At 41.1% G+C, this 11,823-nt stretch overlaps 1 long non-coding RNA gene across 2 annotated transcripts; it reads left to right on the plus strand.

The window, feature by feature from the left end:
• The first annotated feature begins 3,333 nt into the window (after positions 1-3,333).
• On the plus strand, positions 3,334-8,524 carry LOC139830684 (uncharacterized). Of its 2 annotated transcripts, XR_011743787.1 has the most exons (5): positions 3,334-4,899; positions 5,128-5,204; positions 6,090-6,166; positions 6,331-6,442; positions 8,257-8,524. It is a non-coding gene; the product is annotated as an uncharacterized lncRNA (long non-coding RNA). The 2 variants fall into 2 exon arrangements; XR_011743788.1 differs by lacking the exon at positions 6,090-6,166 and having other exon boundaries at positions 3,338-4,899.
• Positions 8,525-11,823: the final 3,299 nt, after the last annotated feature.

Here is an 11,823-nt window from a genome sequence, read left to right on the forward strand (position 1 = left end):
CGATAACCATGTTCCTGGGGATGCCATCAACTATCTTTGTTGAATATCATGTGAGTTGCTATGCATGTTCGTCTTGTCTGAAGTAAGGGTGATTTATCATGAGTTGAATGGTTTGAGCATGCATATTGTTAGAGAAGACCATTGGGCCGCTAACTAAAGCCATGATCCATGGTGGAAGTTTCAGTTTCGGACAACAATCCTCAATCTCTTATGAGAATATTATTTGTTGTTGAATGCTTATGCATTAAAGAGGAGTCCATTATTTGTTGTCTATGTTGTCCCGGTATGGATGTCTAAGTTGAGAATAATCAAAAGCGAGAAATCCAATGCGAGCTTTCTCCTTAGACCTTTGTACATGCGGCATAGAGGTGCCCCTTTGTGATACTTGGTTAAAACATATGTATTGCGATGATAATCCGTGTAAATCCAAGCTAATTAGGACAAGGTGCGGGCACTATTGGTATACTATGCATGAGGCTTGCAACTTGTAGGATATCTTATACATAATACATATGCTTTATTACTACCGTTGACAAAATTGTTTCTTGTTTTCAAAATGAAAGCTCTAGCACGAATATAGCAATCAATGCTTCCCTCTGCGAAGGGCCTTTCTTCTACTTTTATGTTGAGTCAGTTTACCTATTTCCTTCCATCTTAGAAGCAAACACTTGTGTTAACTGTGCATTGATTTTTACATACTTGCATATTTGCATTCATCATATTACTTTGCATTGACAACTATCCATGAGATATACATGTTACAAGTTGAAAGCAACCGCTGAAACTTATATCTTCATTTGTGTTGCTTCAATGCCTTTACTATGAATTTACTGCTTTATGAGTTAACTCTTATGCAAGACTTATTGATGCTTGTCTTGAAAGTACTATTCATGAAAAGTATTTGCTATATGATTTAATTGTTTAACCATTGTCTTTACCATTGCTTCGAATCGCTGCATTCATTACATGTGCTTACAATAGTATTGATCAAGATTATGATGGCATGTCACTTCAGAAATTATCTTTATTATCGTTTACCTACTCGGGACGAGTAGGAACTAAGCTTGGGGATGCTGATACGTCTCCAACGTATCGATTGTTTAACTAAGCTTATTTTATGACAATACCTACATGTTTTATACATACTTTATGTCATATTTATGCATTTTCCGGCACTAACCTATTAACAAGATGCCGAAGAGCCAGTTGTTGTTTTCTGCTGTTTTTGGTTTCAGAAATCCTAGTAAGGAAATATTCTCGAAATTGGACGAAATCAACGCCTAGGGGCTTATTTTTCCACGAAGCTTCCAGAACATCGAAAGGAAAACGAAGTGGGGCGACGAGGCGCCCACACAACAGGGCGGCGCGGCCAAGGCTTGGGCCGCGCGGCCCTAGCGTGTGGGGCCCTCGTGGCGCCCCCTGACCTACCCTTCCGCCTACTTAAGCCTTCGTCGATAATAACTCCAGTACCGAGAGCCACGATACGGAAAACCTTCCAGAGACGCCGCCGCCGCCAATCCCATCTCGGGGGATTCAGGAGATCGCCTCCGGCACCCTGTCGGAGAGGGGAATCATCACCCGGATGACTCTTCACCGCCATGGTCGCCTCCGGAGTGATGTGTGAGTAGTTCACCCCTTGACTATGGGTCCATAGCAGTAGCTAGATGGTCGTCTTCTCCTAATTGTGCTATCATTGTTGGATCTTGTGAGCTGCCTAACATGATCAAGATCATCTATTTGTAATGCTACATGTTGCGTTTGTTGGGATCCGATGAATATTGAATGCTATGTTATGTTGATTATCAATCTATCATCTATGTGTTGTTTATGATCTTGCATGCTCTCCGTTATTAGTAGAGCCTCTGGCCAAGTCGTTACTTGTAACTCCAAGAGGGAGTATTTATGCTCGATAGTGGGTTCATGCCTCCATTAAATCTGGGACAGTGACAGAAAGTTCTAAGGTTGTGGATGTGCTGTTGCCACTAGGGATAAAACATCAATGCTATGTCTAACGATGTATTTGTTGATTACATTACGCACCGTACTTAATGCAATTGTCTGTTGTTTGCAACTTAATACTAGAAGGGGTTCGGATGATAGCCTGAAGGTGGACTTTTTAGGCATAGATGCATGCTGGATAACGGTCTATGTACTTTGTCGTAATGCCCAATTAAATCTCACACTACTCATCATAACATGTATGTGCATTGTCATGCCATCTTTATTTGTCAATTGCCCAACTGTAATTTGTTCACCAACATGCTATTTCTTATGGGAGAGACACCACTAGTGAACTGTGGACCCCGGTCCATTTTTTTACATCGAATACAATCTACTGCAATACTCGTTCTACTGTTCTCTGCAAACATCATCATCCACACTATACATCTAATCCTTTGTTACAGCAAGCCGGTGAGATTGACAACCTCACTGTTAAGTTGGGGCAAAGTATTTTGGTTGTGTTGTGCAGGTTCCACGTTGTGCCGGAATCCCTGGTGTTGCGCCGCACTACACTCCGCCACTGTCACACCCCAACTTTTGCAACCTGGTTTAGTTGTGCTTAGTGCAAAAATTAGGGGGAACAAAAACTTTTTCTATAGACTAATTAGATGAATTGCCTTGATCTGTTTGTTGTAGTGAATTGATTTGATCTGTTGGTAGATGTATTGCCTTGTTCTGCTTGTTGAGTTTTGTCTTGAGCTGCCTCAAGGGACAACACCCCTAGTTGTAAAACAAACAACTCACCTAATAAAACACATGTGTGACTTAGGAAAAATTGTTTTCCTTCTTACTTCATCAAACCCTTCTCCTGATGGCAACATGAGTGTGCCATCTTGATATTCCTCTTTGTGTTAATCTAGCTCAAATCCTCCTCAATTTAAAACTTGGGGATCATCTACCCCTTGCTACATCCTTCTCTTATACCCACTCCTCCTGGCCGAGTTCTGAAGCCAAGTCAACAATCTATTTTGGCGGGCTTATAAGATTCCAACTTTGGCAGTTGATCTATAAGCACCCACAACTGTTATTGGTAACCTCAATGCATGGATCTCATCTGTGCATCACCCTCTACAACTCCAACGTCTTACATGTCCCATTCTACCTCTGCAACTCTTATATTCAACTTGATATTGTACCCTATCCAATGTTTTACCTCAAGATCACTTCCTTCACTTTTACCTCTTGTTTTTATTCAAGTTTAATCTTCACAAAACCAAGATTGGGAATGATGGGTACATTTTGAGGCCACCATCTACCCTTGAGAACACTTCTCCCTAAATTAGTTTTCTTTCTCAAAAACCCTATTGTTTTTCCTTCTCTAGTTTTGATCACAAACCTACTTCTAGTTTTATAAAATCTTTTCAGGATATTTCTTCAAAGAAAACAAAGAACTGAAATGGGTTTTGTTTTTCATCCCATTTCTACCAAGTACTGATTTCTAAAACATTATTTTCTATTTTGTTTTCCATTTTACAAAAGGCTTGTTTATGGTACCTATACCATTTCTTGTCTTCCTCTTGCTTATTTTACATTTGAGAAAAACTCTACTTCACTTGAGAAAGTAAGTAGAACATTTTGACCTCCTATGTTCCAACTAGTTTCTCTCAACATTTTCAAATTCCATTCCACTTGAGTTCATTCCCAATTGAGGTGTTTCAAATCCCTTTCAAATAAATTCTTTTTTTCAAATGACAATCCTTGCACATCTTATGCACATCACTGATTTACCACATTGTATCCCCTCATCCTCCAACTCTTGATCAAATGGATGATCATTTGATACTTTCAAATGGACTCCCTTCAACTGAACCCTAGACTCAGGGAGTATTTCAAACCACTCCCAATTGACCTCTTTTTTTTTAGAACAACTTATTTTTCCTCATACCTATCTCACTCCCCCATTCTTTTCCATCAACATCTTGACCTCTTGAATTGATTTTATGCCACCATATTCACCATTGGTATTGTATCTGTACTTCCATCACTACCCCTCTAAACCTTGGATCTATCTCTTTCCATCATTTGTTTGCCACAAACAAAGTGATAACAAATTTTCCTTTTAATGCATATCACTCTCACTCTCCATTTCTATCTCTATGTCTCAACCTCCATCAACATTACCTCCTCAACATCATGCACATGGATGATGTGCATCTCTCTCTCATTGTTCATTTTTGTTTGGCAAGAATGGAGCCGGCCAATTTGTGTTTGCATTCAAAATTCGGCCAGCACTATCTCCCCTTTTCCTTCTTATACAAGCCATGCCTCCCACCTACCCCAATCCATAAATGGGCAGCCTCCCAACCAACTCAATCAATGAGGAGGCTACCTCCCAACCAACTCAATCAATGAGGAGGCAGCCAACCCACCCCCTCTCCCTCTATATAAAGGGGCTTGGCAGCCCACTCCCTCCTCACTTGCTCTCATTTCCCACTCTCCACTCCTCTCCACTCCTCTCCTTTGCCTCATTTCTTTTCACTCCCTACTATTTCCTCCACTCCCTCACACTCTCCTCCTCCACTTCCCCACGAAAATGGTGCTCCCCTTGCTCCCATGTCCGGCCATAGCCATGGCAAGCCACCAAGATGAAGCTCTCCCCCTCCCTCAAGCTCATCCTCACCATGAGAGCCTCCCCCTCCATCTTCTCCCCAACCTTAGATGGTTTAATCTCCTCTTCTTCTCCCTCCATTGCTAAGATTGGATCTTGATGCAGGTGCATGTTGGTCCAAGCATGGAGAAGGTTGAGCTATCCTCAGATCTGAAGTTCTTGAGCAAAGTTCGTCCAAAACCTTGCAGTAATTTCTGTTTCTTGCTGTTTCAGATTCTGGTACGATCTTGTAAAATCCGCCAAATCTCGTGTGCAGATCCAAATCGAGTGGTTCAAAGTTCTGCCGATAGGTATTGAAAATATCTACAACTTGGCGTTGGTATCATCCTCAAATTCGTTACGGATTTTGCATGATAAATAAAGTTCTGCAAACATGCAGAATCATTGTTTGTTAGATTTCTTCCGTTTTACAAAACCTTTTTGAGCAAACTCAATTTTGGGTGAAAGCCCTCTCCAGTACCTTCATTTTGGCGTTGGGTTCACTTCAAATGACCTAATGGAATTGAAATGGTTCACAGATCAAGATCTGGTCAGATCTGACTTTGTCGAATTAAATCAGGAGCTTGGAAACGAATTTTTGAATGAAACCAGTTGGGTAAGAACCACCTTTACAATACCTTTCAGATGCAGCTGACCTCATATTTTTATGAGTTGTGTACGATTTGTGGTGAATTAAACTTATTCTGTGTGTTCTGCAGACATGGCTGTTAGCTTTTAATTCATCAAAAATCCATTTTTGAACCTAATTGAGTGATTCCACTTCTGTAGGATTGCTGAATGTTTTCTTAATCATCTCAAACAAGTTTCAAACCTTTATCTGTTCTGCAACTCCATAGTTAAAGCAAATGGTGAAAACATGCAGTGAACTTGTAAATCCATTTGTGAGAGTTTCAGAAATATTTTGAACCCAAATCCAATTGCGTGTGAATCTCTGTTTAATTACCTTTCAAATGCAAGTGGCCTCATATTTTTAGGATGTTTCTACGATTTATGGCTTACAGATCTTGTTTTCTGTACAGTCAGATTCAAAGAAATTCCTAAAATTGTAGGTTTGATATTTTTGGGTGTTTCCAATTGGGTTAGTCTTGTATTTGTACTGGCTACCTTGGAAAAATATTGTTAGTCTCTGTTCACACATATTTTTTTGCTGTTAGTAATGTTTATGTGTGACATGCATTGTTGAAGCAAAACTTTTCGGTTTATTTAAAACCCTTGACAAACTCTTTTTAGTAGAGTTGGGCAACCTTTGTTTTATGCTTGCAAAACAAAACCTCTGCAACTTAACATTAGCTCTTTTGTTTTGCTTAAGTTTCCAAATGATGTGGAATGTGGTTTGCTTCCTATTTTGGATGTAGTGTTTTGGGAGCAAATTAAATTGGGAAAACTGATTTCTACTCTTCCAAAAATGTTTGAAATTGTATTGTGTATGTGTTTGATGCCAAACTAATGCATTTGTCCTCTTCATGATGTTATCTACCAGGGGATATTTGGTTTATACCATGGTGATAACCGAGAGAGGCAATTGCTAAGTTGTGACAGCACTCATACCTCTACTAGGTAAATAAATGTGGTTTTCTAAATTAAAACTCTTAAAGTTGTTTTTTGGTATCTATAAGTCCTTAGTATGTTATACCTTGGCTGCATGGTTATTGTTGTTTGTTGAATGTTGTTTTGTTGGTGCAATGTGTTTATTGTGTTCCTTTTATATTTTCCGACGATAGATGCGAACAATTTCGGAGAAGAAGAAGAAGTGGTTCGGACAAGGATTTTATTTATATTGACGGGATTCTTATATTGATGGAGTTGAAGAAGTACAGGGACAAATAAGCCAAGGCAAGCCATCTTTTGATCTCTGATCCGGTGTCTAGTTGGATGTCATTTGTTGATGTTCAAAGCACCTTCATTCTATGTGTGTTATTATCTCTATTTATGTCATCTATGTGTGATTGCAAGTGGGGTACTCCCTAGTGGTGATGCTCCACTATTGTCCTTGTGTTATGGGATGCATGGTAACATGGCCGTGCTATTCCACTTGGTGATCTTGTATGCTCAACTTGAGCATGTTCCATCTCAAGATATTAACTTACACCACACCAACCCCCTTTGTAGTATAGAGGTATCAATGTCATGATCTTGGTGTATTCTCAACTTGAGAGGAGTATGCCGTGTACCATCTTGGAGAATATGTTGGATAGTGACACTCCACTATCTAAGTTGTGTAGTTAGCACCACAAATCTGAGAGTATATTCCTCCTTGTGTTGTCATAATACATGCTTACCTTAAGCAAGTATGATCCACTCCACTACCCCTTTATACCTCATCTATGGCGGGATGACTCTCATCTCGGCCGTAGTGCAATACTAGTTCAACTCATGAAACTATAGGTTGGGAACCCCTCAAGGTTTTCCTTGTTGTAAATGTTTATGAAAACCTTGGGTGAGGCAATCTTACCCAAGCGTATGGTTTATGAAAGGAAAGGATCTTGACAAAGATGGTTGGAAAGAGGAAATGTGTGTGTGACTTGGGTTTTTGAGAAAAACGACACATGGTTCTCTGTATTCGCCCGGAACAATTAACCCGCGCAACCACACTACTCCAACGTGGGCACGGGGCTTAGCTTGACGTTTGTTCTTCTTAGCATGAGGCACCGCACAACTATACAAGGGTACGGTTACCCCGAGTCCGGGTTGTCGTAGTTGGAGACAATCGTATAACGGGAGGCCTTCGGGGCTGACCCGTCCGGAAGACACTATGGGTCTCCTGGCTTGGCGGTGGAGCCACGCTCAAAGGGAGGTGAGCTGCCACGGTGCCGGGGAGGTACATACTCCATAGGGTAGGACCTCTTGCTAAGTTGAATAGGCGAAAGGCTTCGACTGATTATCCGAGACTCGCATACTTTCGTATGACGAACCGGGGATGATCCCGGCGGATTTATCAGATCTTGTGGGGAAAGTGCGCACACTCTGCAGAGTTAAAACTATTCGAATAGCCGCGTCCGCGGTCATGGACGGTTGGGATGGCCGTTACCGAGCTGTGTCGAGTTTTGGTTTAGAAAATGATTTCCAAAGGAAATGTGTGTGTTGGATGTACCGGAAGGGTACGGAAAGGCTGGTGCCGACCATATGGAGATGGTCGAGGAAAATGAAACAAAATTGGGTGACCCTTCCTAGTGTTTCATGTAGAGGGACTCTTCTTCAATAAAGATATAGAGATGTCGTAGTTTATCTTTTGAAGTATCTTCTTCAATAAAGATATAGAGATGTCGTAGTTTATCTTTTGAAGTATCTTCTTCAACAAAGATATAGAGATGTCGTAGTTTATCTTTTGAAGTATCTTCTTCAACAAAGATATAGAGATGTCATAGGACTTTCCTAGTATTCCCATCAATTGAGATGGCGGTATGCTACCTCTTCTTTAACAAAGGTATAGAGATGTAATAGGACTCCCTTAGTGTCCCCATCACTCGAGATGCCGGGATGCTATATCCACAAGAGAAACTATTTCTCTTCCACATGCTACATCCACGAGAGAAACTATTTTTCCTCTCTTGCCTTCTCTAGTTAGAATTTTTATCACCTTCTTGATGGTTTGCGAGTACAATTCCAAATGTACTCACGGCTTTGTCCCTGGCTATTTACTTGGCCAGACTTGAAGGAGTTCGACAGATGAAGAAGGAGTTGACGACGTCTATGCGGGCTAGGAACGTCTCCCCAGTCAGTTGCCTGTAGGGTTATGGCAGATGACTTGGGTACTTATTCTTGAAGTGATGATGCTACTCTGATGTTTAGTTAGGCCCTTCGAGGCTATTATGTAAGTATTGGTCATGTGACCATGTTGTAATTTTCTTATTCCGCTTTGTAATGGATGGTGTAATTTGATATCAGTTCGGTTATGTGTTCACGGCGCACTGATCATGGGATCGTGAACTCGTATACATAACGGGGTATTTCGGACAGCTAGTCCGGGTCCCCACAGAGCTGGTATCGAGCCAACCTGACTGTAGGAGACCTTAGTTAGCATGGACGTTAGTTAGGAAACAAGTACTTGGACAAAACTATTTACAAAACAAATTGTTTCTTTAGTCGGAAGTATAGCTTCTACTCCTCTTATTTATTCAAAGCTTCTAAAATTCTTACCTCTCCGCTTTATAAAAAGGTTTGAAAATTCTTACTCTATTGTCTCAGCCAATTCAAACCTACATATTGGACGATGTCCCCAACTCAGACTGGAGACTCGAACTCGAAGATGGCTCAATCCCTCAGGAAGACTCATATATCTCCAACTGCAGCTATTGAAGATTGGATGCCGACGTAGCCGTGTGCTTGTTGGGATGATAACATCATGTCTTTGGTTGTCACCAAAGTCTGTCAAGGAGCTGACCTTCTTCCTCCGTGGACTTGCACTTTTTGCAGTCATCTGGGATCAAGTCCTCAGTTCTTGACTAGTAATTTTTAGGCCAGCTACAAGAAGTTGACGATTTCGGGAGTACCTCAACAACTACCTCTTCGAAGACCTCACGTCCCCGGGATGTTGAGCAAGAAGACTACGCAGTTTTCTCCTCCGCCTCAACATAGAAGACCGAACACCAGGCCTGCTTCGCAACCAACTGCCCCGAAAATTCATGTTGGAGTCCATAAGAGCAAAATGAAGACGGCAACATATGTGACCAGCCCCCAAACCAATAGGATGGATAGGACAAACTCAATCGCTTTGATTGAGCTACCCCCACGCATTAGGCATTCCATGGGTACTTAGGTTACCATGCCTGGTTTGATGATTGCTTGTAGTTCCCTTGTGTGCTGCCTTGAGTGTCTTTTGTTTGTTTGTTGTGTGTATAATTGTCTTGGCTTTTCGGTCTGAAAAACACCCTTAGTGTGATAAACTAGCTTAGAAAGCCTCCCAAAGATGTTTTCACCCTCACCTACCTCGCCGATGTTTTGCTAACTGCTAGTTAGTTGGATAAGTTAACGAAAAGCTCTAACTCTACCCATGAGCGAACCTTTTCAGAACAGGTTAGGAATGGGCGCCTCTATCCCAGCTTTTTGTTAGCAGTTGTTTTTTTCAAACATCAGGAAAACTAACCCAAACCCCCATCTACGCTAACTTCCTTCAATATCAGCTGGAACATCTCGACTACGCCAAGAAAGAAGAAGCCCTACCTTCAAGAATGACTGCACCTCTGCGGGAAGACATACTAATTTGGACTAACCTTGGAGCATAATCGCGCTAACCTCGAGGATATTTTCTTGAAAACTACCCTCTAACACACCATCTAACAAGTTGAGTGAACAATAGCGTCAAAGCCAAGCTACATCACATGGTTCATCTGGTCCTCATCAAGTGAAGGCTCCTGAAGATACCTCAAGACTCAAGACTTTAGGCGTAGTTTACCCGCTAACTTCTTAGTTGCTACTGAAGTCAGCACCGACCCTCAAGCTGAAGATTGTCTTCGACGACCCCTGTTGCTGCTTCATATGGGTACCAACCAGGCGTTTCATCAACTTATTAACTCACGGCGCGTCCCCTATGGTTTAGTTAACACCGTGAGTGCCTCTTGAAGTTGCGGTCTGCACGTCGCCCCTGAAGATTCTTCAACTGAGTACGGAAGATCGATGACTCCTTCAGAAGCCCCCGACAGGACCGCAAGGCAGAAGCTCTAAGATTTTCCAAAAGCCCGGTGAAAAATCTTAAGGGTGGAAGACTTCGTCTTCCACTAAAAGTTGGAGCTAACCCAAAAAAAGTTTTCAACCCTGCTAAAGCACCGTTGGGGTGCACTAACCCTCTCACAGTCTTGAACCTCCGCTAGGGTCGTGAAGAAGCTACAGATCTAACACCTGCTTGGAGTGATCAACCTCTTCCCGAAGCTTGCCTCGGCAAACTCCTATCATGTCTCTCAGAAGATGAAGTTGCAACCCTCTCAACAGCGGCACATCTACAGAAGAATGGAGTCTAACTTTAGTTAAACTTTACAACCCCTCTAGTTCTACGCTTGGTAATCTCGGGACGAGATTATTTTAAGGGTGGAAGATCTGTCACACCCCAACTTTTGCAACCTGGTTTAGTTGTGCTTAGTGCAAAAATTAGGGGGAACAAAAACTTTTTCTATAGACTAATTAGATGAATTGCCTTGATCTGTTTGTTGTAGTGAATTGATTTGATCTGTTGGTAGATGTATTGCCTTGTTCTGCTTGTTGAGTTTTGTCTTGAGCTGCCTCAAGGGACAACACCCCTAGTTGTAAAACAAACAACTCACCTAATAAAACACATGTGTGACTTAGGAAAAATTGTTTTCCTTCTTACTTCATCAAACCCTTCTCCTGATGGCAACATGAGTGTGCCATCTTGATATTCCTCTTTGTGTTAATCTAGCTCAAATCCTCCTCAATTTAAAACTTGGGGATCATCTACCCCTTGCTACATCCTTCTCTTATACCCACTCCTCTTGGCCGAGTTCTGAAGCCAAGTCAACAATCTATTTTGGCGGGCTTATAAGATTCCAACTTTGGCAGTTGATCTATAAGCACCCACAACTGTTATTGGTAACCTCAATGCATGGATCTCATCTGTGCATCACCCTCTACAACTCCAACGTCTTACATGTCCCATTCTACCTCTGCAACTCTTATATTCAACTTGATATTGTACCCTATCCAATGTTTTACCTCAAGATCACTTCCTTCACTTTTACCTCTTGTTTTTATTCAAGTTTAATCTTCACAAAACCAAGATTGGGAATGATGGGTACATTTTGAGGCCACCATCTACCCTTGAGAACACTTCTCCCTAAATTAGTTTTCTTTCTCAAAAACCCTATTGTTTTTCCTTCTCTAGTTTTGATCACAAACCTACTTCTAGTTTTATAAAATCTTTTCAGGATATTTCTTCAAAGAAAACAAAGAACTGAAATGGGTTTTGTTTTTCATCCCATTTCTACCAAGTACTGATTTCTAAAACATTATTTTCTATTTTGTTTTCCATTTTACAAAAGGCTTGTTTATGGTACCTATACCATTTCTTGTCTTCCTCTTGCTTATTTTACATTTGAGAAAAACTCTACTTCACTTGAGAAAGTAAGTAGAACATTTTGACCTCCTATGTTCCAACTAGTTTCTCTCAACATTTTCAAATTCCATTCCACTTGAGTTCATTCCCAATTGAGGTGTTTCAAATCCCTTTCAAATAAATTCTTTTTTTCAAATGACAATCCTTGCAC

This window comes from Lolium perenne, chromosome 4 (assembly GCF_019359855.2).
Source record: "Lolium perenne isolate Kyuss_39 chromosome 4, Kyuss_2.0, whole genome shotgun sequence".
NCBI classification, from domain to species: domain Eukaryota; kingdom Viridiplantae; phylum Streptophyta; class Magnoliopsida; order Poales; family Poaceae; genus Lolium; species Lolium perenne.